The sequence below is a fragment of the Xenopus laevis genome, chromosome 2S (genome assembly GCF_017654675.1).
Source record: "Xenopus laevis strain J_2021 chromosome 2S, Xenopus_laevis_v10.1, whole genome shotgun sequence".
Taxonomy (NCBI): domain Eukaryota; kingdom Metazoa; phylum Chordata; class Amphibia; order Anura; family Pipidae; genus Xenopus; species Xenopus laevis.
This window is the reverse complement of record NC_054374.1, coordinates 117,885,559-117,910,579: the sequence shown is the minus strand read 5'-3', so window position 1 is coordinate 117,910,579 and position 25,021 is coordinate 117,885,559. Positions and strand designations below refer to the sequence as shown.

General features: G+C 37.7%; 1 protein-coding gene across 3 annotated transcripts in view; it reads right to left on the bottom strand.

Annotated features, from left to right (window-relative positions):
• The window catches only part of klf12.S (Kruppel-like factor 12 S homeolog), a 116,835-nt gene that overhangs the window by 69,992 nt on the left and 21,822 nt on the right, over positions 1-25,021 (bottom strand). The gene's annotated exons all lie outside the window — the stretch shown is intronic.

Genomic DNA, 25,021 nt, shown 5'->3' with positions numbered 1-25,021 from the left:
GGGTTACACATATAGTACCACTTAACCCTACTTCCACCCGAACCATATATACATGGTGGGTCACCAGTACCCCAAGACTGTGAGTGAAGTCGTGGGTAACTCACCGTACATTTGAACGTAAAACCGCATTGTTCTGACAAGTAAATACCGTCTATTAGCTGATGACCTTGAGTCTACTTCAGCTTCCCTACCTAACCTTGATTTTAATAAACACTTTACCTTTATTTTGTCTCGTTACAATTTTAGGATATATTTAATAAAAGTTATATTTTATTATATTATTTTGTTACTTTGGGAATCCAGTTAACCAGTGTGGGATGGTGCAAATCTATGGGTCATACTTTTCTCTTTTCTTCTCTACATTTTCTAAAATTATGGTAGCAAATAGCAATATATCATATTTATTCCAGTGAAGTTAGTAAAACAATACAATTTCTTCTTCTAAAGTTCTACAGTATACTATTTTCTTGTTAACTGATTACATTACTGTAGTTTACAGAGGTGCTATTTGTTACTGTGATACAGTGCAACAAGATGATGGGAGTAGGGATGCACCAAATCCACTATTTTGTATTTGGCGGAACCCCCTAATCAATCGCAAAAGATTCAAATTAGGGATGGGAAGGGGGAAAAATTTTTACTTCCTTGTTTTGTGACAAAAAGTCACGCGATTTCCCTCCCTGTCCCTAATTTGCATATGCAAATTAGGATTCCGATTCGGTTTGGCCCGGGCAGAAGGATTGGACCGAATCCTGATCCTGCTGAAAAAGGCCAAATCCTGGCTGAATCCTGAACCGAATCCTTGATTCGGTGCATCCCTAGATGGGAGTAATTAAAATTCATGTAGGATTGCTATGATATTAGGGGATCCGAAACCAGCGTTAATAAGGGATACAATGAAACTTTAGGTTCATAGTATATAGGGCATATAATGGTATGGGACCTGTTGTCCAGAATGGTCAGGACCTCGGTTTTTTCTGATAAGGGGTCTTGACGTTATTTGGATCTCCATATCATCAGTCTACTAAAAAATCATTTTAACATTAATTAAACCCAATAGGATTGTTTTTCCCCCCAATATGATTTAATTGCTGGGATCAAGTACAAAGTACTGTTTCATTATTACAGAGAAAAAAGGAAATACATTTTAAACATTCAAATTATTATTATTAGTCGGACTGGGCTAGCGGGACACCAGTCTGAGACTGTGCCCTCCCTCACCCCAATTAAATTAAAAGAAAAGAAGGAACACACTGGGGGGGTTTGCAGCTGATATGGAGGGCCTGTGGGGGTGGCGGACTTGGACATAAGTAACTTGGTGGTGGGTGTTTTAGAGCACTTGACGAAGGTGTACTCCCCCGAAACATTGTACTTGTTGGCTTGACATTAAACACGGGAGAAATCCCTTAAGCAGATACGTCTGCTGAAGTTTCTTATGTTCATTGATTTGTGGAGGGGCCGTCCTCCTATAGCCCAAGCACTGTACGTGGATAATTGAGAGGCTAGGTGTGCGGTGCAATTTCTGTCTAACTGGTGGTGGAATTGGGCCAGGGGGACCGAGACCCCCCCCCCCAGTATGCTGCTGAAATTATTTGATTAAAATGGAGTCTATGGGAGATGGCCTTTCTGTAATTCAAAACTTTCTGGAATGGGTTTACAAATAACCAATCCCTAATTTTTTTTGTGATTTATTAAACCCCGATGGTGTTAAAAGTCCAAATAAAAAAGTACTCAAACTCAGACCATGTGAAAGTTCATGTAAAAGTCAATGGCAGATGTCCCAAAGATATCCCGATTTGCTCTGGGTTTCCGAAAAAGTTGTGGTATCCGGGCTTCAAATTTGAAAAAGTTGTGGTATTCAAGGCGTCAAATCCGAAAAAGTTGCGGTATTCAAATTTTTTTTTTTAAAGAAATTTCAGAGAAAATTAATTGATAAATAGGGGGTGAAACCCATGCGGATTTGGTTGAAGTCGTTTTCAGAAAATTGTGAGAACTTTTCGAATTGTGATAAATAACACCCTGTGTAAGTGTATTAAACTTCCTCTATATCTTACAGTTCAAGTTTCTGTTCCGTCATTTAATCTGATGTCTGAATGAACTGCATATCCAATCATGGCAATTGACTTTCACAAATATACAGAGATATGGCATCAAATGAATGTCAGGGAGAAGTATCATTATGAAGCAGGGTAGGAATGGAGAGTCTCAACAACAATAAAAGCGCTGAACTTCAATTTCCATTGATGACCAGACACTGATATTCACTAATGTTAGTGTGTGGCTAATTATGTGCCTATGTTTGAGAATTTGGCAGATTTTGAGTTGATGAATTTTCACCTGGTATCATTCCATTCAACTTAAAGTACATTGTGGTTTTGTAACACTTTATGAGAAAGGAGACTGATGCAAGTGCAGATCAGCATGTCTTTATGTGACAGTGGTGAACTCTAGATTAGTATGAATAAAAAGTGAGAAAAAATAAACATTGTCATATAGTAATAATGTGGGAGATTGCTGGATGATATTATTTTGGGAGATTGCTGGATGCATAGAAAGGTCACAAATACTGCTAAACAAGCTCAGGAAGAAATTATTGATTATAATTGCTGGAAAGATTACAAGCACAGAAAACAAAGACCAAGGAGCATGCCATAAACTATATATGCTGTCTATTATACTCGCCCTAAGTGGCAGTAAAGTCAGTTTATATAGTGTCTACAGGGGAAAAGGCTTAGAGCAAAGCATGTAACCGTATACTTCATTGCTAAATAAAGTGACAAGAGGAAGCTCCTGAATGAAGATGGCATGCCTCTCGGCCTTGTCTATTTCCTGACTAGGAGGGGGACTTTCTTACTAATCCCTGTCAGATGAAGTTTCCGGATGCAGTCAAATTCTCTGATTCTGGCACATCTAGGCCACTTCAAAGGTCCTTGCAGTTGGTGCACTAGTGTTTTCCGTTTGACCTTTAATAATAGAATAACAGTTCACTGGCTCGAACATGACTGTGAGACTGATTCAAATTCAAAATGTTATTGATATGGCTAATGCCAATGAACTTTTTTTCCAAGCAATTGAGACAATAACGATAAGTACACATGCCTATATACATACAAATTATATATGCAGAATTATTATTACATCTCAATTTCTTAACAGACTGTTCCACAAATATACTCTATATTAATAATCAGTTATATTAATAATTAACAGATCTGCAAATGTCTCCATTTAATTTCTTAGTTTTCAATGCTAAATGAGGCTATAACTGAAAACATTTTCAGTTCTACCAAATATCCTTTAACAGTGCAATATAAGTACAATAAGGCAAGTTTAGTCATTTCTGCTGTAAAGCTTACCAGTAAATGCTACCTGGTTACTAGGGCTTACCATGTCAAATATTTGAAATAAAGAGGTAAAAGTCACTCACTCGTGGGGAAGGAGGGGCGTATGTTGTGAGGGGACCCTTAAAGGACTAAAGCTTAACTAAAGAAGCAGGGTAGAAATGTTGTACATTATGTTTTGGGGTTCTAAATAAGCCCAAGAGATTTTTTACTGATTCACTGTACATAGTTTGTGCTGTTGTCCATTACTGAGTTTATGGGCTGATGCACATTACACTGAATATACATAATATTAATGTCATAACATAAGGCTGATTACTACTACTACTTCAGATTATTGGTACATGGCAGCTCATAAACCAGCACAATTAGCATCAGAGGTTAATAATCAATCCCGTGGCATCATCTTATTTTACAGGCCAACCTTATTTTCTGCTTGATGATCTGCAACGACCCCTAAGCTTAGCTTCTCAGCAGCTGCTCAAAGCACACAGAGCATGTTCGTGTCACAGACACTCCTAACAAAATCCAAGATGGGGATTTCCTGTGACAACTTTGAAGGCCTGGATCATTACTACTATAAATATGCTGAACCTTAAAGTGGACCTGTCACCCAGACACAAAAATCTGTATAATAAAAGTCCTTTTCCAGTTAAACATGAAATCCAATTTCTATTTTTTATTAAAGCATTCATAGCTGTTGTAACCTCATTTAAAAATCTCAGCTGTCAGTCAAATATTGTCTGCCCCTCCTCTATGCCATGGGCATAGAGGCGGGGCAGACAATTACTTTCACTTTCCATTCAGCACTTACTAGATGTCACTGCTCCCCACACATTCCCCCGTTCTCTTAACCATTTAATTGTGTAGCCAGGACATGGGAATGGACATCGGGTCCCCCATTCTGGTGCACAAACATGATTCTGAGATGATACAAGGCTTTCCTTAAAAACAGTGTCCACAAAACGGCTGCTGCCTGCTTGTTATCATTTTGAATTCCCAGACTGAAGGAAACAAGATTCAAATAATTTATACAGTGTGATTAAAGTTCATTTTGCTTGACTAATGTGATAAAATAGGATTTTGAATAATTGTTTTGGATGAAGGGTCCCCTTTAAGGTTGGTTCAATAACTTCATTATATAAAATTTAGCATTTCTATCCATATTTATGTTTATAGTTTAGTTCTCCTTTAAAGTCAAAGCCCTGGTGGTCCACTGCTGCCCCAGACCAGAGATGGTTTCCAGTGACAATTTTCAAATTTTGCCCCTGGGAGTGTCCCTGGCATTTAAAACTTAAAGCTTAAAGGGTAACTATGATTTCAAAATGATTTCGCCCACCAGAGGAAGCGGCTAACGAAGCATACATTCTCTACGTCAACAGCTTGAGAAGCTTTGGACAGAGGTACCTTTCATGAATAGTGCTGATCTGCATAGCAACTGTGATGTTTTTCCCATGGTCACAACTGTGCTTGTGGTAATGAATGAACCCAATTATTCAAATAGAGTATAAGCAAATAAAAGTGCTATTTTTAGGTTTAGTACTGTGGATGCTAATTTAGAGGAATCACATAGCTAAAGGCTCAGGATGTAGGAAAGATTAGCAACATGATCAACACAGGGAATGCCTGTTCACTGACACCCAGATCATACCCATACGTTTTTGCTACTGCCTGGCAAGCTTTGGAAAATAATGCTTAGCATTAAAAATAGACCCCCACATGTAATAAAAAGCACTAAGTTTGCTCAGGAGTAGTAACCAGTAGCAACCTTTAAGATGTTTGCTTTTAAACATGTGACCACGAAATTCTACCTGCTGATTGGTTGCTATAGGTTACTGCCCCAGGGCAAACTTAGAGGCTTTAAATACATAACCCCAAGAGTAGTGATGGGCGAATTTCTCCTGTTTCAATTAGCCGAAAAATTTGCGAATTTCCCGCGTAATTTACAAAACAGCGAAAAATTGGAGAAACGCGAATTCAATGTGAAAGTCAATGGGCGCCTAGTATTGTCTCAATTTCGTGAATAAATTCGCCCATCACTACCCCAGAGTGTTTTGTGTCAGCTAAAAAATGAGTGCCTAGAATCTAATGTAACAGAAAATAGATAGAGAAACATTGGGGGGTTATTTACTGATCTCCAGTTTTTTCTGGTTGGAGTAATAAAATGCATGATTTATTAAACCCTGATGCTGTTAAAAGACAGAATAAAAAAGTACTTAAACCTGCCGAGGTCATGTAGAAGTCAATGGCAAATGTGCAGTTTACAATTGGAAGATATGCTGGGTTTCATACAATAATCCTATTAATTTGTGGTTTTCGGGGGCGATAATCCAAAAATATCGGAGTTTTTGGATATCAAATCCAATAAAATAGTACGATTATGATTTTTTCACAATTTTATCAAGTATTTTCCTGCTACAAGATTTTTTCGAGTAAATTTAATGCTAAATACAGTAAAAATATGCAGGTAAAAAAATATGGTTTGAACTGACAGGGCGACTATCCATCGTATGGCGCTCGATTTCTCTGCCTTCTATGGGAGATAGCCAGGGAGGAGAAATGGAGCGCCGCACGATGGATCGTAGCCCTGTCGCCATTTCTGAAGAGGAGTGCAAGTGGAGAATAGGTAAGTTATTTCTTAATAAAATCTTTGCGAATTTAAAGTTAAAGTGTCTTGGTGGGTGTTTTTTTTTCAAAAAAAAAACTTTGTTACTGATCCTTTAAGAAATTAGTGAGAAATTTCAGATTTTACTAAATAACCCCCTAGGAGTGATTTGTTTAATTTCAAAATAAGCATTCCAAATACTATGTACACGTGTAAGCTAATAAATGAGTCCCCACAGAATTTAATGTAACAGAAAAGAGACGGAGAAACATTAAGAGTGACGTTAAATTTCAAAATAAACATACCAAATACTATGTACGGTAGAGGTAGTGTGTTTAATTTGGCACATACTGCGTAATCAATATGACCTAGAATAGGTGGCTTACATAAAGGTAATGGCAATGTGGAAACTAAATGGATCAAGAGATTGTACTAAAATGCTACAGGTGCAATGTAAGAAATGCCAGAGCAATTTATAAGAAAAACAGATTAGGATGTTATTAAATGGAATAGAATGTTTGAAAACAACATCCTTTCAATAAAAGGAACGCATTGTTAAATTGCCTTATATTTCATTTAAGGTGAACAGAGGAACACTCTACAGTCATCGATTTGCTGTTGAAAATGTTTCTACACTCCTGTAACTTCACAGTTATGCTAGTTTTTTGGCAAAGAAAAAGGAACAGATTCCCTCACCACTATTTTTGTGTTGTTGCAGAAGCACAAGGTAGACAGGGATAGGGAGCTGATCAACCTTATTTACACAGAGGAAGACCAGTGAGGTAAGTAAATAGTGGTCTGATAAGGTTCCCTCCCCACAAAAAAAAGGGGAACCTGCATTACTAGAGCAGACAGTGTATTTGTAAGCATGGGAAGCTATAAGCCACTATAGAATTTACAATAGTCACCAAAAGGCATTCTCTGCGATCCCAGAATGGATAACTAAAAGTCACACCTCCAAAAGTAAGCAGTAATAGTTGTATTCTGCAGCTCTGCACATTAATTCCCCTAGCTTGTGTATTTTTCAGAGTGTGTAAGCCAGGAGTACAAGGAGACAACTGGGACTACCTACTGCTTAAAATTGATGTCTTGTAAGAAAGGCTTTTGATTTTGTATAAAATCTATTATACAGTGTTTCGGTAAAGTGGTGATGTTCAGTAAAATGGATGATTGTGACAGGAGAACTAAGGAAAGAGGATTGTGTTATAAATGGCACAAGTAAATAAAACTTGGATAAAAACATACAGTGTGTTTTCTAGTATTTATAATGCACCAAGCATGTTGAAAATAAATTACACACATGGCTGGGAATGATTTTGTGAACCATGGTACCAAATCAAGAGGATACTGATATTTGGGCATTTTTATATCGAGGATGTCACTGACCATATTAGTCTAATCAGTTTCAGTAGAGACGGTAATGTACATGGCAACATATTATACATTTAGGGATGGAGGGCAGACTGATGGAAGTAGTCCTAAGACTGGTATTAATGCACTCAACTTGTGGTCTGGCACCTTTGTATAGTTACATAACTAATTCTTTAGTGATTTCTTATAGCTTCGTAGTTTACAAAAGTAGGTACAAGTGTTCAAACCTCAGCTATCCAATCCCTGAGCAGCTCAACAGGGACTTCAACTTTGTGACCAATAAGGGAAGGGAATAGACCAAAGAAGCCTCTACCTGTGCTCCCACCCTCCCTTCCGAAGTCAGCAGCTCTCTGAAAGCAGGGAGCCTGGCTAATCAAGTAAGTGTGGCGAGGCTGGGACCCCCTTACCCTCCGGGCCCGGTACAACAGTTTCCCATGTCCCCCCCCTGATGGTGGCCATGCAAGTACCACAGTGATTCTGTGATGTAGAGTACTTAAAGGGTTACTGTCATGGGAAAAAATGTTTTTTTTTTCAAAACAAATTAGTTAATAGTGCTGCTCGAGCAGAATTCTGCACTGAAATCAGTGTCTTAAAAGAGCAAACAGTTTTTTTTATATTTCATTTTGCAATCTGACATGGGGCTAGACATATTGTCAGTTTCCCAGCTGCCCCCAGTTATGTGACTTGTACTCTGATAAACTTCAGTCACTCTTTACTGCAAGTTGGAATGTCACCTCCCCCCCAGCAGCCTAACAACAGAACAATGGAAAGGTAATCAGATAGCAGCTCCCTAACACAAGATAACAGCTGCCTGGTAGATCTAAGAACAGCACTCAATAGTAAAATCCAGGTCCCACTGCAACACATTCAGTTACATTGAGTAGGAGAAACAACAGCCTGCCAGAAAGCAGTTCCATCCTAAAGTGCTGGCTCTTTCTGAAAGCACATGAACAAGCAAAATTACCTGAGATGGCTGCCTACACACCAATATTACAACTAAAAAAAAAATACACTTGCTGGTTCAGGAATGAAATTTTATATTGTAGAGTGAATTATTTGCAGTGCAGTGTCATTTAGAAATAAAAAGTACATCATAAAAACATGACAGAATTCCCTTTTTACCCATAAAGAGGATCACCGCACCAGAGGCCACTTCTTCAGACTAGAAGAAAAGAAGAAGTTTGATTTGAAGCAACATAGGGGGTTCTTCACAGTGAGGTCAGTGAGGTTATGGAATGCAATGCCGGATGATGTTGTGATGGCTGATTCTGTTAATGCCTTTAAGAGTGTCTTGGGTGATTTCTTGGACAAACATAATATCAAAGGCTATTAATACTAAACTCTATAGTTTGTATAGATATGGGTATATATAATTTATGTGAGGGTATGGAGGGCTGTGTGTATGAATGCTGGGTTTCATTTGGAGGGGTTGAACTTGATGGACTTTGTCTTTTTTCAACCCGATTTAACTATGTAACTATGTAAATAAATGTCAGACATTATTCATATGATTTAAAGCTGGCAGCCTGTTGTACCCGTTGTTGCTATGTACTGTTACACTACTGGCATCCTTTCTTGGGCATGTCAGCATATTAAAAGATTGCTGATAAAACATAAATGTACCATAGCATTAGTACAGCATGAATTAAATGAGAGGTGATAAAGGGTGTTAGATAGTGACATCATAGGCAGAATAATTCAACTGAATTACTAGCACTAATATCACACATTTTTTACATAAAAAAACAATGCTAGTTCTATAAACTATGTCCATTGTACAAATGGCTGTATTTTCCTTTTAAAATGTAAAGGCAAGCACTTGCTATATACTGTATTTCCCCAGGCCACATTTGTATTTAAATTTGCCATAACAATTTGATTAATAAAAAAAATAGGATCTCAGGGGACCAATTCATCTGTGTAATACATGGTCTGATGTTCTCCTTAGTTAATTGCTTATGATGGCTCCAGCTGTAAAAGTAAGCGTGTGTGTTTTTGGATGGCGAACAATTCCTATAAAACGAGTTAGATCTGTAAAATAAAATGTTCAGTTACTAATTAAATAAACGTGCACATTTTTCAATGATTTAAAATATACTCAGTGTATCCACTTGTTAGAGCTGAAGCAGTTAATGAAAAAGAAAGGACATTATCTCTGTTTAATACCATTATTTTTGTATTATTTCTAATGCACCAAGCATGTGAAAAATAAATTACACACATGGCTGGGAATTATTTTGTGACCCCTGATCACATTTGACTACGGACCCAATGCTGCTGTAAATGTACCTTAAGGGTAAATCTCCGGATCTTCTTTACCAGTATTTTTTTTTAAAACGTATAGTTTATGCTTTCAAGAAATAAGTAGCTGTAATGACTGCACTTGTCTTCAGAATTAAGAAGGGATATTTATATATATATATATATATATATATATATATATATATATATATGTATGTATATATATATATATATATATATATATATATATATATATATATATATATATATATAATTTCCACTGACAAAAGGTGCACACCAGGATTTTTCAGTTTAAAACTCCATATTTATTAAATAGATTTAAAACAGGAACCGGCCAACGTTTCGGTCTTTTTCTAAGACCTTTATCAAGACCCTGAGGGTCTTTCAGTTTAAAACTCCATATTTATTAAATAGATTTAAAACAGGAACCGGCCGGTTCCTGTTTTAAATCTATTTAATAAATATGGAGTTTTAAACTGAAAAATCCTGGTGTGCACCTTTTGTCAGTGGAAATTGGATAATGCAGCTATTTTCAGCGTAGCACCCAGGTATGTGACTAATCATTGGAGTCTCTCATGGATGGTGTGCGTTAGGACTTTGAATGTGTATATATATATATATATATATATATATATATATATATATATATATATATATATATATATATATATATATATATATATTTGAATGGGGCAAATGTTTTGTGAGACACAATTAAATGCAACAAAGTCCAGCACCCTTTGCAGGGTTTCCCAGTGAAAACTTAAGCACCACCACCCATATTGCTAGGGAGCTTGCTAAATTCAATATACGCTCACTGTTTAAAGAAAGTGGTTCGGGTGCACTATGCCCCGAACCCCGCTCTTAATGAGTTAGGCAAATCCATTCATGGTAAATGTTATCCCAGTTTCGAATCTCCCATTAAAAGCCGTATATGGAAAAGCTTACCCACTTCGTGGTGTGACCCGGGTGCTGCCGCCCCGAGTCTGTCGCTAAGGGGTCAACTTGTGCAAAGAAGAACCAAAGGTTGCAGCACACTCCTGAGGTCAAAGATCGCTTAGTTCAATGTGAAGTTAAAACATCCGTCTTTATTCATTACATTCAATAAAATTCAATGCAACTGTTCTGTGAGTGCAACAACTTAATCCTATTTATAGTTACAGTCCACAGTTTTAAACAGTCCACAGTGTAAAAATAAAAACTGGGTAAAAAACTGGGTAAAAATTAAATTTTTGGCTAACTAACTTTATTATAAACATTTTTTTTTATTTTTCACAGCCTATCTATTTACCCAGTTTTTATTTTTATACTAAACAATTCCTTTAATGGGGTAATTGCCACAATGGCCTGTATGGCCAACACAATCAAATCCCAACTGTGCAATGTACAGTTAGGTCCATAAATATTTGGACAGACAACTTTTTTTTTCTAATTTTGGTTCTGTATATTACCACAATGAATTTTAAATGAAACAACTTAGATGCAGTTGAACTGCAGACTTTCAGCTTTAATTCAGTGGGTTGAACAAAAAGATTGCATAAAAATGTGAGGAACTAAAGCCTTTTATTACACACTCACTTAATTTAAAATGCATTGTGGTAATGTACAGAAACAAAATTTGAAAAAAAAGTTGTCTGTCCAAATATTTATGGACCTAACTGTATATACCATGTTAGGGTGGGTGGACAATATCAGATGGACAAAATCAGCTCAACTACAAAATCAAATAAAGCTCAAAGTGTGCAGTTCAACTGCATCTGAATTGTTTCATTTAAAATGCATTGTGGTAATGTACAGAACCAAAATTTGAAAAAGAAATGTGGTCTGTCCAAATATTTATGGACCTAACTGTATATACCATGTTAGGGTGGGTGGACAATATCAGATGGACGAAATCAGCTCAACTACAGAATCAAATAAATGCATGCCATTTTTTATGATTCAGTCCTCATTGATTGACATGCATTTATTTGATTCTGTAGTTGAGCTGCACCCACCATAAAATGGTATATACTTGATTCAGCATGATCAGAACTTGGAATGTGCATATGGTATAACCTGTAATGTGTCTAGAACTTAAAGAAATACTGTCATGGGAAAAAACATTTTTCAAAATTAATCAGTTAATAGTGCTGCTCCAGCAAAATTCTGCACTGAAATCCATTTCTCAAAAGAGCAAACAGATTTTTTTATATTCAATTTCAAATCTGACATGGGGCTAGACATATTGTCAATTTCCCCAGCTGCCCCAAGTCATGTGACTTGTGCTCTGATAAACTTCAATCACTCTTTACTGCTGTACTGCAAGTTGGAGTGATATCACCCCCTCCCTTCCCCCCCCCAGCAGCCAAACAAAAGAACAATGGGAAGGTAACCAGATAACAGCTCCCTAACACAAGATAACAGCTGCCTGGTAGATATAAGAACAACACTCAATAGTAAAAACCCATGTCCCACTGAGACACCCTCAGTTACATTGAGAAGGAAAAACAGCAGCCTGCCAGAAAGCAATTCTCTCCTAAAGTGCAGGCACAAGTCACATGGCCAGGGGCAGCTGGGAAATTGACAAAATGTCTAGCCCCATGTCATATTTTAAAATTGAATATAAAAAAATCTGTTTGCTCTTTTGAGAAATGGATTTCAGTGCAGAATTCTGCTGGAGTAGCACTATTAACTGATGCGTATTGAAAAAAACATGTTTTCTGATGACAGGATCCCTTTAATGTTAGCACAGGCTTCCACTGTGTATAAGTTTGCCATACTTCAATTGAGTGATATGATTGAAGATTGTACCTTGAAAGCACCAGTACTTGGGGGATGTTAACAGGTGGGTTGGACTTAAGCTTTAACTACTGCTGTTATTGTTGTGAACTTTATGCTTGATAAAGGGACAGAAGCCCCAAAATATCACATGTTTTTGCTACCTAAATCTTATTTAATACAAAAGTACTTTTTGAAGGCTGTTGTATAATTGTTATAACAAAATAACAACTAAATAACAGTGTCTTGCTCAAAATGAAAGTAGCTATGGGGTTTTTTTTAGTGTTTTTCTGCAAATGTGGTTAGTCGATTTCTTGTAAACAAAGCAACTTCCTGTCTTTATATTCACTTAGCCAAACTACATTTAACTATGGCAATCCGATGTGACCCCTGAATGCACTTACATAAAATCCTGTGCCGTGGTCCAACAGTAGAACCTTGTCATTAATAATAAAACATTGTATGCAGCTCTTGGCTAACAAAGTGTATAAAGGGCAAGTTTGAATTCTATGGTTTCTATGTAAACAAAAATCTATTCCACATTGATTACATGCTTTACTCAGCCACCATAATATACGCAGCAGCACCAATCATTCATTATATGAGTTTCGCAGAAAAAGATTTCTGTCCAAATTACTGAGCAAAAAAAAAAAAAAGTACTTCTAAAACACAGCCAATGTTGTAAGCAAGATTTGTATTTAACATGTTTGTTCTAAAGCACAGAGCTGCTTTGTCAGCTGCCATTTTGATTACCTGCAGAAAGCTATTTAGTTCCATCTGCAGTTGCTATAACTCCATCCAACCATAGGGAAAGTGTTCTGGCTCAGTGATTTCGATTATCTATTAAAAGTGCCCTGTTGCAACCTTTGTTCTTGTGTACTGTTACACTACTGCCATTCTTTCTTGGACATGTCAGCATATTAGCAGATTGCTGATTATGATAAAAGATAAATCTGCTGTAGCACTGGCCCAGAGTTGTTTAAATGTTACCATCAAAGATGACCCTAATTCTGTGTTAAAATTAGACAGTCTTTTTTGGGGCAGCGTGTGCTGCAGTGCTGATTGCTTACATTAGGATTTATTGATCCCACATTTATACAATCAACTGCTAATAACATCTAGAGGCCCATTTATCAAAGGTCGAATTTCGAATTCATGTGATTTTTTTTTAACTCTAATAAATTCGAATATACTCGAAATTCGATTGGGACGTTAAATCGAATATCTAACACTCAAATGAATATTGATGACCCAAAAACTCGACTAAACTCGAATCAAGTTTTTTCTCTGAAAAAAAAACATGAAGGATATTAACATCTACAAATGGGTCACTGGACCAATCCCACTGACTTATACATGAACTCGGGAGGTTTTAGGTAGCGCATAGTCGAATTTGAATATTTCCAAGGGTCAAGGTTTGATAAATCTCGATTTTGAAATTTGAATAAAGTTTGGATTATTCACAATTCGAATATGAGAGTTTTGACCAAAAAAAAAAAAAATCAAAAAAATCAGTTTCGAATTCAATTTTACAATTCAACCCTTAATAAATCTGCCTCATAGTATCGGATGTCAGGGATCCACCAGAAAGCCTTAAGACCATAGGCCCACTCTCCAAACAATTTTAACTCCTCTGCTCACTCAACCTCTTATTTCTCCTATTCTCTTCTCTTTACATACTATCATTTACTCTACTCTTCCTTTTATTTTGCCTCTTTGTACCCATACAGAAATACAAAGTGACCGTGAAACAGGCCAAATGGTTAGATGCAGGTGGGTCCACTGACATCTGGGCCCACCGGGAGTTTTCCTGTTGCCCCTAGTAAAAAGAAGTACAGGTATTGGATCTGTTATCCGGAAACCTGTTATCCAGAAAGCTCCAAATTACGGAAAGGCCGTCTCCCATAGACTCCATTTTATCCAAATAATCAAAATTTAAAAAAAAATGATTTCCTTTTTATCTGTAATAAAACAGTACCTTTTTACTTGATCCAAACAGATATAATTAATCCTTATCGGAAGCAAAACCAGCCTGTTGGGTTTATTTAATGTTTACGTGATTCTCTAGTAGACGTAAGGTACAAAGATCCAAATTACAGAAAGATCCGTTATCCAGAAAGCCCCTGGTCACGAGCATTCTGGATAACAGGTCCCATTCCTGTACTAGTCTTTTATTTTATTATATCCAGGATACATTTCTTTAACAGTAGATATACTGTATACATACAGTAAGATTGCTGCTTGACTGGTATTTTATAATTGCCATATTTATACATCCAAAATGAGAACAGAAATCTGCAAGGTAACTTTTTATTCCAAGAAAAATGCAAATTCCGTACCTATGGAGGAATGGCTGATTCTGTTAAATTAAAGAAATTAGTGGATGGTTTTTAGAAATTAAAAACCTTCAGGGTTACTGTTCTAAGAAAAGTCATATTAACGACCCATGGGCAAATCAGACTATAATATTAGAAAGCATTTCTTTCACCTTGTTGCCCATTAAGCTAATACCTATTTTATAACTAGTGTCTGTGTAAGTCTGAATGACATGTATTGTATACTGTATATAAAGGTGGAGAATTCTACACTGATATCTGAACTAATCCTTTATATGCAATTCTACTCTCAGTTGTATTTTTTTTTAGGGCCCACAATCGAATCAGCACAATATCTTCTACTCAAGGTTAGCAAAAACGAAGTGGATTGACCTGTGTATGGCCACCTTAAGAAGGAAGTATATTGGATTCATTATTTAAAGACTATTGAATTGTTTGGTGGTATGAATAGAGAGTGGGAGGTTTCATGTTACTACTGTGAGTTATTTCATATTACTAGAGACTGAAAGCTGTGTTCAAGTACCTTTTATAGATTTATATGGTCTATCAATTAATATTGATATGCTGACAAATTGTAGCTTGTTTTTATATTGATACTTGTATATTGGGGGGTTAACTTTTTATTGGGAGTGGTTATGTATGTCTATAAAGTGTGAATTGCATTATGGGATCTTAAGTTTGCTTCTGAAGAAGTTTCAGAAAGCCACAAAACGAGTAAGCCTTAAGGTCCCACTCCATTAACTATTTTTAATGTTAGAAAAAAAGGATTATTTTTTAATCATACAGATACACTCCTACTATATATTCTTTTCAATAAATGACCGCTGCAATGTTTACAGGGGGCTGACCCTTAAACCAATAAAAAGCACATACCCCTTCATTGAAAAGTACTTAATCTATTTCTACAGTACTTCGATACATTCTACATGCATTTGTAATTGTTTCTGCCCAGCTAAGCAATACATGTATCCTATATGCATTCAGTTGTGAATTGACTCTTGTTAGGTGTGAGACATACATTTCCACAGAAGCTGTTTGGAAATCCCTGACTTAGATCTGATAAATGCTAATAAACATGAAGAACGTTGCATGCTAATGCAGGCTTCTAGATGGGGCTTTTATTTTTAACAACATTAAACAACAAGACACCTGAAAAGGAATTAGGCTATGAAGCAGATTACTAGTCAGTTAATTTGCATACTGCATGGTTCTATAGAAATCAATAGCATCTGCAAGTCACTACTCAACTGATTACTAATGAGCCCTGTATTTTGTGAATCTTATATCTATCCAGTCTAAATGAGATATGGCTGCACAATAACCTGTATACAGAAAGATTTAAAACAGTGCTGTCCAACTGGCGGCCCATTGCTGGATGCTTCCCTTGTGTAAGCCTTAAAAGGTATCAGTACTGAGAAACTGGCCCCTGAATTGCTTACACCTCAAATACAGACAGTAAGGTCACACCCCCTGCATTGTTCATACCTGTAACACTGTAACACTATTGTTCTATTCTACCCCAAAAGCCTTGCACTGTTCACACTTGTAAAGTTGTGGACACCTCAGACCAAAAGTGCCCACTTTGTTCAAAAGTTCACACCTCAAAACAAACTGCTGAAGGGTCACCAGCATTGTGCCACTGTATGTAGCACAGTATGAACTGGTGTGTGCCATACTCTGCCTGCCCTATGCTACATATGTGCCGTACTCTGCCTGCCCTATGCTCTCTGTGTTTGCCATACTCTGCTTGCCCTATGCTCCCTGTGTGTGCCATAATCTGCCTACCCTGTGCTCCCTGTGTGTGCCATACTCTGCCTGCCCTGTGCTCCCTGTGTGTGCCATACTCTGCCTGCCCTATGCTCCCTGTGTGTGCCATACTGTGTCTTCCCTATGCTCTCTGTGTGTTCCATACTCTGCTTGCCCTATGCTCCCTGTGTGTGCCATACTCTGCCTACTCTGTGCTCCCTGTGTGTGCCATACTCTGCCTGTCATATGCTCCCTGTGTGTGCCATACATTGCCTGCCCTATGCTCTGTGTGTGCCACACTCTGCCTGTCCTATGCTCACATGTGTGTGCTCTACTCTGCCTGTGGTTTTTTGGTTGTGGTTCAAAGTAGGTGTGGTTTAAAAACTGGGAGTGGTCAACACCGGCTTCCATTATCGGCCCTCCACCATGTAGGCCAAGAATAGCACTGGTTTAAAAGAAAGCAAAAGAGCAGAGGCAATGGCTCCATTTGTTCTGGGAGGTGGACAATATTACACTAAATCCCCATTTGCAATTCAGAAGAGTGTTGGAGCCCAGTGCTGATGCTTAAAAAACAGAATAGTTTTTTATTGTAATGAAAGGACACCTTTCTTTTTGATAATGTTTTTAATAAAGCCCTATCCTGACAATCAGGAAAGTTTTAATATGGGCAAAATACAGCACTGCAGCAAATCCTTTAGCATTTCCATTTATGTATAATTCTGCCCCACAAATCACACTGTATATAATTTCAAACATACAAAAAATTTGCTTTTCTTCCGGTCCATCCCAGGTGCTGCCATATGGGACAGAATCAAGAGGGGTGGCATTGTGATGTTACACAGTGGAGTCTTGACATAAAGGGGGCAAAACTATTTTTTAAAAAAAAAACCACAGTCTATGCTGATGCAAAATAAATTAGGGATGCCACTTCTCAACATAACTGGCTAATGAACAGAAACTAGAGTGACTAAAGAAAAATTTACCCACTTTCTACTCATCCCTAGGTGAGTTTTTTTGTGGTGAGCTCTAATGTCACATTTTGATAATGTGCTTAATGTTCATAAGGGGAATATATTGCTGCCCCCCATCAATTCTGTGGATTATTATTGAATTGTAATTACAAAGCACCACCATATTCAGAAGCTCAGCTTTCTCTGAACCTGTTCAAGTTACTTAATGCCTTATTAACAGATGGTGCCCACAACTGTACCTCATATTCAAGGTGTGGTCTAGCCAATTATTTATACAGTTCCTTACATATAAGCAGGCCTCTCACATATTGGCATATAAATATTAAATGAGGCTATGTTCTGTACAGGTGGAGAACAGAAAAGTATACAGTGTTGTTGCTGTGTCACCAGCAGATGAGAAGATCTTGCGCTGATATGTGCCAGCTTGCAGTTTATAACAAATAAAAAATATAGTAAAAATAAATAAGTAAATAAGATTTAAATTGTCAAAAAAATTTGGACACAAAGTACATATCCTTTTCATTTTCCTTCTGTCTACTAGGTTGCAATCTTGTGTACTCTTTCTAAAGTACAGGTATAGGATCTGGTATCCAGAATGCTCAGGACCTTAGGCTTTCCAGATAAGGAATCTTTCCATAATTTGGATCTTCATATCTTAAGTCTACTAAAAAAATATGTAAACATTAAATAAAACCAATAGGCTGGTTGTGCTTCCAATAAGGATTCATTATATCTCTGCAGCCTTTGACACAGTTGACCACTCACTCCTCCTAGACATTCTATACTCAGCTGACATTCGTGACACTGCTCTTTCATGATTTACATCTTAACTGTCTGACCATTCCTTTAAAGTTGCCTTCTCTAACTCTCCTTCTACTACGTTCCCTCTCTCTGTCGGCAGGGGCGTAACTATAGAGGAAGCAGACCCTGCGGCTGCAGGGGGCCCAGGAGGTATAGGGGCCCCATGAGGCCCTAATTCATATACAATTTCAATAAATATTGGAGAAACAAGTCAACCTCTAAACATTTTGGGGGCCTGAAAAATAATTTGCTGTGGGGCCCAGTAATATCTAGGTACGCCACTGTCTGTCGGAGTTCCTCAAGGCTCTGTTCTTGGCCCTCTGCTGTTCTCACTCTATACTACTTCGCTAGGAATATTCAGTCATTTGGACTTCAGTATCACCTTTATGCTGATGACACCCAACTCTACTTTTCTGCTCCTGACCTCTCTCCTTCTGTCCTTTCCCAAGTTACAGACTGTCTCCTCCTGGATGTCACAACGCCACCTGAAACTGAACCTTTCAAAAACAGAACTCATTATATTTCCTCCAAGATCTTCCCCTGTCCTTCAGATATCACTCACAGTAAACAGCACAACCTTTCATTCCACCACACAGGCACGCTGCCTAGGATTTATACTAGATTAACATCTGTCTTTTTTACCACACATCCACACACTTGCAAAATCTTGTCGTATTCAACTGCCCAACATTGCCCAAATACAATCATATCTCAGTTCAGAATCAACCAAAACACTTATTCAGTCTCTTATCATCTCCCGCCTTGATTACTGCAACCTACTACTCACAAGTATTCCAACAAGACATCTTTCACAACTCCAATCTGTTCTAAATGAGGCTGCTAGACTCATGCATCTATCTCATCGCTCAACATCAGCTTCTCCCATATGAATATCCCTTCACTGGCTCCCAATCTCCTCTAGAATCAAATTCAAATTACTAACACTCACATTCAAGCCCTTAATAACGAAGCCCCTCCCTATATTTCATCTCTGATCTCCAAATACACTCCTTCACGCAACCTTCACTCTACTTCTGAGCTTCGCCCCGCTTCTCCTCTCATCACTTCTGCCCATTCTTGTCTACAAGACTTCTCTCAGGCTTCTGCTTTTCTCTGGAAATCTGTCTCGAGCTGTCAGACTTTCTCCTTCTTTCCAAACTTTCAAACCCTCCTTAAAGACCCACCTGTTTAAAGAAGCTTATTTAATGTACCTTAATTAATCAATCATTGCTGTATCATAAATCACAAAAAATGTTTCTAAAATCCTAATGTCTCAATTGTACCCTAACCTTTAGTTTGTAAACTCTAATTTGTAGGGCCCTCTAATCCTATTGTACTTTGTAAATCCTTATTTGTTATCCACCATTTATTCCCTGTTTGTTATAAATAAGGTAAAGCACTGCGTATCTTGTCGGTGATATATAAATAAATGATAACGGATCCCACACCTGTATTAGAAATTTCAAGTTGGGTTCCTATCCAACTAATCAAATAAAGCTTGCAGTATTGCTAAATGACTGCATAATCTTCAGTCCACAAGGCCCCTAAGCTTAGTGAGAGAAAGGGTTTATGTTTAGAGTGAATGCTGAACATACAGTAAGAGAAAAGAAGACAGGAGGAAAACGATCTTGTAAGATAAGTTAGTGAAAGAAGGGACTACATATATATATATATATATATATATATATATACACACATAAGACAAAGGTTATAACAACAGAAAAGGCAAACAACAGGAGCTGATGGTAAAAATATAGATGTAGCAGACAGCTTTTCGCTACTTAGATCAATTATTAACAACAAAGGATCAAGCAAGAAACACAATGCAGGTTGGCACTTGGAAGAATAAGCATGACAGGTATAAAAAAAAAACAACAAGTGTGAGTTCCTTCAGAAATTAGATAGACAGTAATTAAAAAATTACAAAAAAATTATTAGGACATATTTAAGGCATGGCCTAATGCGTTTCGTGCCTATTCGGCACTTACTCATAGGCTCCTTAGCCATAGCCTATGAGTAAGTGCCCGAACAGGCATGAAACGCGTTAGGTCATGCCTTAAATATGTCCTAATACATTTTTTGTAATTTGTTTTATTTCTGGAGGAACTCACACTTGTTGGTCTTGAAAATGTATATGCACCTTTGGACTGCGGCGAACTGTGAGTATATTCTTCTATTTTCATATTTGATTCACAAAATAGTTTTTACTTCAGTAGTGCTCACACAGGTTGGTTGCACCATTTCCTTTTTTGTATTATCAAAAAAGATCTTTACATGTACTGATGCCAATAAAAAGATTATAATTGTCCCAGCTATGGTAGTTTATGTGATTTTTTCTGGACAATGAAGAAGCTGGAGTCAAGTACTAATGCCTGGCGGCAAGGGGAAAAACAAATAGACCTTTCACTTGAAACACACCTGACCAGACTGAAGCAGTCTTATTCTGGAAATATGAAACGACCCATTCATTGCAAAAGAAAATTATGTTCAGAAAAATTGAAGGGAGAAGAGGAAAGGAACGACGAACAAAAAAGATGGATAGATTCAATCACAACAATCATGAACATGCCATTTAGAAGCTTGAAAGACCTAAACAGAGGACAGGACATTCTGGATGAGCACAATGCGTATGATCTCCGGGAGCTGATATTTATTGTAGCTCTCACTATTTCCATGAGTCTGCATTTCTAATTCTCAGGGTACATGTATATTACATTATTATTTCATGTTTCATAATTGAATAAAATTATTTTAAAAATAGGGACGATTTTGCCATGCTTCAGTTGTTTCTCCCAGGCAATTAGAAGTTATATAAATAAATATCTGTCACACCAGATTTAGGCTGCGTTTGTAAAAAATAACTATACGCTGAAACGCAATTTAGTAGCATTAAAGGCAGAATGTATTCACTGAAATGTATTACAAATCAAATTTTACACCATTGCAAAGCACCAAAATTGCCGTAGCAGGACTATTATCTTTTATTCAATTTAAATTAACTAAAAAAAGATTTCCTACGATTGATCTTTAACTAAATTTAATACTGTTCTATTGCGCGCTATGCCGCCATCTAGTCTCTTGTTCTAGTTATCCCTTCTGGCTGCTATAGACAGTATATGCATGTGAACTTTCCTTTCAGTGCCCCCCACTTTCTTATCCTGTTAATTATTTTAGAATTTCTGGAGTGACTGAGATGAGTGGAAGTACAAAGGAGTGCAACGTGTATCCTCCTATTGTTCCAGTTTTTTTAAGTACCAATATGAAGACTATAGAGGGTATAGTTTGGATAGACATAGGGTGGTTTTAATGCACAAAGTTTGTAGCTATTGGAGGCATGGTAAAAATGTTAAAATGTTTCTTTTAAGATCTAGGACTAGTTCAATGTGCAGGTGTAATTGCTGCTACTGTTTGGCTGAGGGCACATGTGTGTTCCCTCTGACTAATAAATTTTAATGAGGCGGAGACAAGCAGATAAGAGCATGACAACAAGAAGGTTAAAAATTTTCAAAATATTAGTTTTCTTACTTATACAATTTTATGAGGGCACTAGTGTATAAAGCACTTGCCATTTAGGCACCTGTGCTTAAAAGTTGTACAGAAAATAGTGATCAGTGCAAAACAGTTGTTCTTTCCCAGTGGGCTGCACTTTTGTCCTAACCATCATCATCATCATCATCATCAAAACCATATTCATATACATTTTTCTTCTGCTTTAGGGCTCTTAGGGTAGAACTACACGGACATTTTCGGCACGATCCGACGCGCTGTGACAAAACGCCTGCGACAAGTCGCAGCACATTGGATCACGCCGAAAACGTTCATGTAGTCCTACCCTTACACATGCCCGTTTTTGCCTGCACTCCCCTGCGTTGCGCTTTCTTTTATTTAGCCGCAGGGGAGCGCAGGAGTAGACACAGTCAATTATTTTGAAGGGGGCTGTGCTCACACAGATGCATGTAAGCGCCAAATGTAGGTTGGAACATAGCATGTTGCATTTCACCTGTGTTCGGCGCATACATGCGTCTGTGTGAGTACAGCCCCCTTCAAAATAATTGACGGTGTCTACTCCTGCACTCCCCTGCGGCTGAACGGAGGAAAGCACAACGCAGGGGAGAGCAGGCAAAAACGGCCGTGTTTAAGAGTCCTTAGACATTAAACAATCATTTTATATGACTGTTGTCAGCATGAAGTTCTTTATTTTCCCATGTATTCTTTAACAGCTGTCTAAGGTTTATGGGAGTTGTAGTTTCTTAGCACCTGGAAGGATTCAGGATGGACGACTCGATTATTTTTGACAAATTCATTTTGAACTTTCATTAGAAAGTGTAGGTGGTTCTTCACAGTGAGGGCAATGAGGTTGCGGAATGCCCTGCCGGATGTTGTTGTGATTGCCGATTCTGTTAATGATTTTTAAAGGGGTTTTGGATGATTTCTTGGACAAGTATAATATCCAAGGCTATTGTGATACTAAAATCTAGTTCATTATAGATAAGGGTGTACTGTATATAAGTTACGTGAGTGTATGGAGGGTTTACTGTCAGTATCAGTGTTCGTATGTATGCTTGGTTTCATTTGGAGGGGTTGAACTTGATGGACTTTGTCATTTTTCAACCTGATTTAACTATGTAACTACAGTATGTAACATTATTTTATTACTTGCAGATGATACATAGTTACATAGTTACATAGTTAAATCGGGTTGAAAAAAAGACAAAGTCCATCAAGTCCATCCCCTCCATATGAAAACCCAGCATCCATACACACACCCCTCCCTACTTCCACATAAATTCTATATACCCATACCTATACTAACTATACAGTTTAGTATCACAATAGCCTATGATATTCTGTCTGTCCAAAAAATCATCCAAGCCATTCTTAAAGGCATTAACTGAATCAGCCATTACAACATACCCCGGCAGTGCATTCCACAACCTCACTGTCCTGACTGTGAAGAACCCCCTACGTTGCTTCAAATGAAAGTTCTTTTCTTCTAGTCTGAAGGGGTGGCCTCCGGTACGGTGATCCACTTTATGGGTAAAAAGGTCCCCTGCTATTTGTCTATAATGTCCTCTAATGTACTTGTAAAGTGTAATCATGTCCCCTCGCAAGCGCCTTTTTCCAGAGAAAACAACCCCAACCTTGACAGTCTACCCTCATAATTTAAGTCTGCCACACCTTTAACCAGTTTAGTTGCACGTTTCTGCACTCTCTCAGCTCATTTAAGGACTGGAGTCCAAAACTGCACTGCATACTCCAGATGAGGCCTTACCAGGGACCTATAGAGGCATAATTGATGATATGCATTTTTATATTATCATTAAGGTTCTTAATTGCATTAGTCCATTGAAAAGTATCCCTAGCAACAACCAATCAAAGCTTTTGCTGCGTTAATTAGAAGAAACACTTCCAGTAAATGTTTAAGTAACTTAATAAGTAACTCAAACAAGCCAAATAACACGGTGTACAGAGTTAATACAGTCAGCATGACGCACAGCCCCCTGGGCTCCCTTTCCTCTACATTTTCCTCTATCTCAGTCAGAGCAGATCCATTAAAGTCAATAAAATGCCATGAGACAAGATCTTAGGTAAAACACGATGAAAGAATTTGCATATTCCTTCCGTTACTAAAAACGGAAAAAAAAATCAGGCTAATCAGCTGCTACATAGAAATGGCTCAATAAAATTAAAATAAAAAAACATCTCTAACACTACACACTGACTGGTGTTTTCATACAAATAATACATGAAATCATAGAGGGAACCTTGCTTAGTAACATAGTAAGTCGGGTTGAAAAAACACACACTTCCATCAAGTTCAACCTTTTCTTTCTACATAAAACCTACCTAACTGCAAATTAGGCATATGTGGCCAATAAATTAAAGATGGGATTCTACTCAAAATGGAAGAGACAGGAGAGGCTACATAGCATCCCTTGGTAGAAGCAAGTTGGTAGCAGAGGTGGAGATGAAAGGACCTTTTTCAGTTCAAAGCATTAAGTTAGCCCTTAGGACTGTGCACCTACAGGGGGATTTTTTTTAGACTAGTTCATGGAGACCACTGGTCTTAGTTGGCACAACAATCAGCACTGGCATTTCCCTATAATAAGCACAATTAAGAAGGGTAGCCAAAAAAGCAATAGCTTTATTTCAGCAGGTTATATATTAACACAGGCAAAGTTTGCTTGGTAACATAATCCATAGTAATTATATCATTCAATGCTCAGGTGCAGTTATCATAATGAAAGCAAATATCTGATTGGTTGCTAAGGGTTGTTAGAGCTAGGCAAGTTTGTAGGCAGAAAAGTCCAAATCGCTGTATCCAAGGGGTTAGGAGAGTAATCAGATCCTCCAGCTGTTCGGGGAGATCTCTAGATACAAGATAATCTTTAAGTGTATTGGACATTCCTCGACAAAAGAAATTAAATTTGAAATGGATGAGATACCGGTTCACACAACCAGTGCAGGTCACAATCCTCACTGTAGCGAATAGGTGGCAGAATATGGAGTTAATTTGCCAATGCTGAGGGAGACGCTACTGCAGCAGGAGGGATTCCATTGACTTGTAGAAGCAATAGGCATCTGGGAGAGAAGGGCCTCAAAGACTTGTCCTAGGCGAGCCTGCTGAGCTTCACAGGCCTCAACTTGGATGAGTATACGTCATCTGTAATCAGCTACATCACAAAGTGCATTGATGATGTCACTGTCTCCAAGTGCATCGTTACATGCCTCAACCAGAAGCCGTGGTTCACTGGAGAGGTACGTGTTACTGAGGGCCCGAGGCTCTGCTTTCAGGGAAGGTGACAAAGTCATCCTGAGAACAGCGAG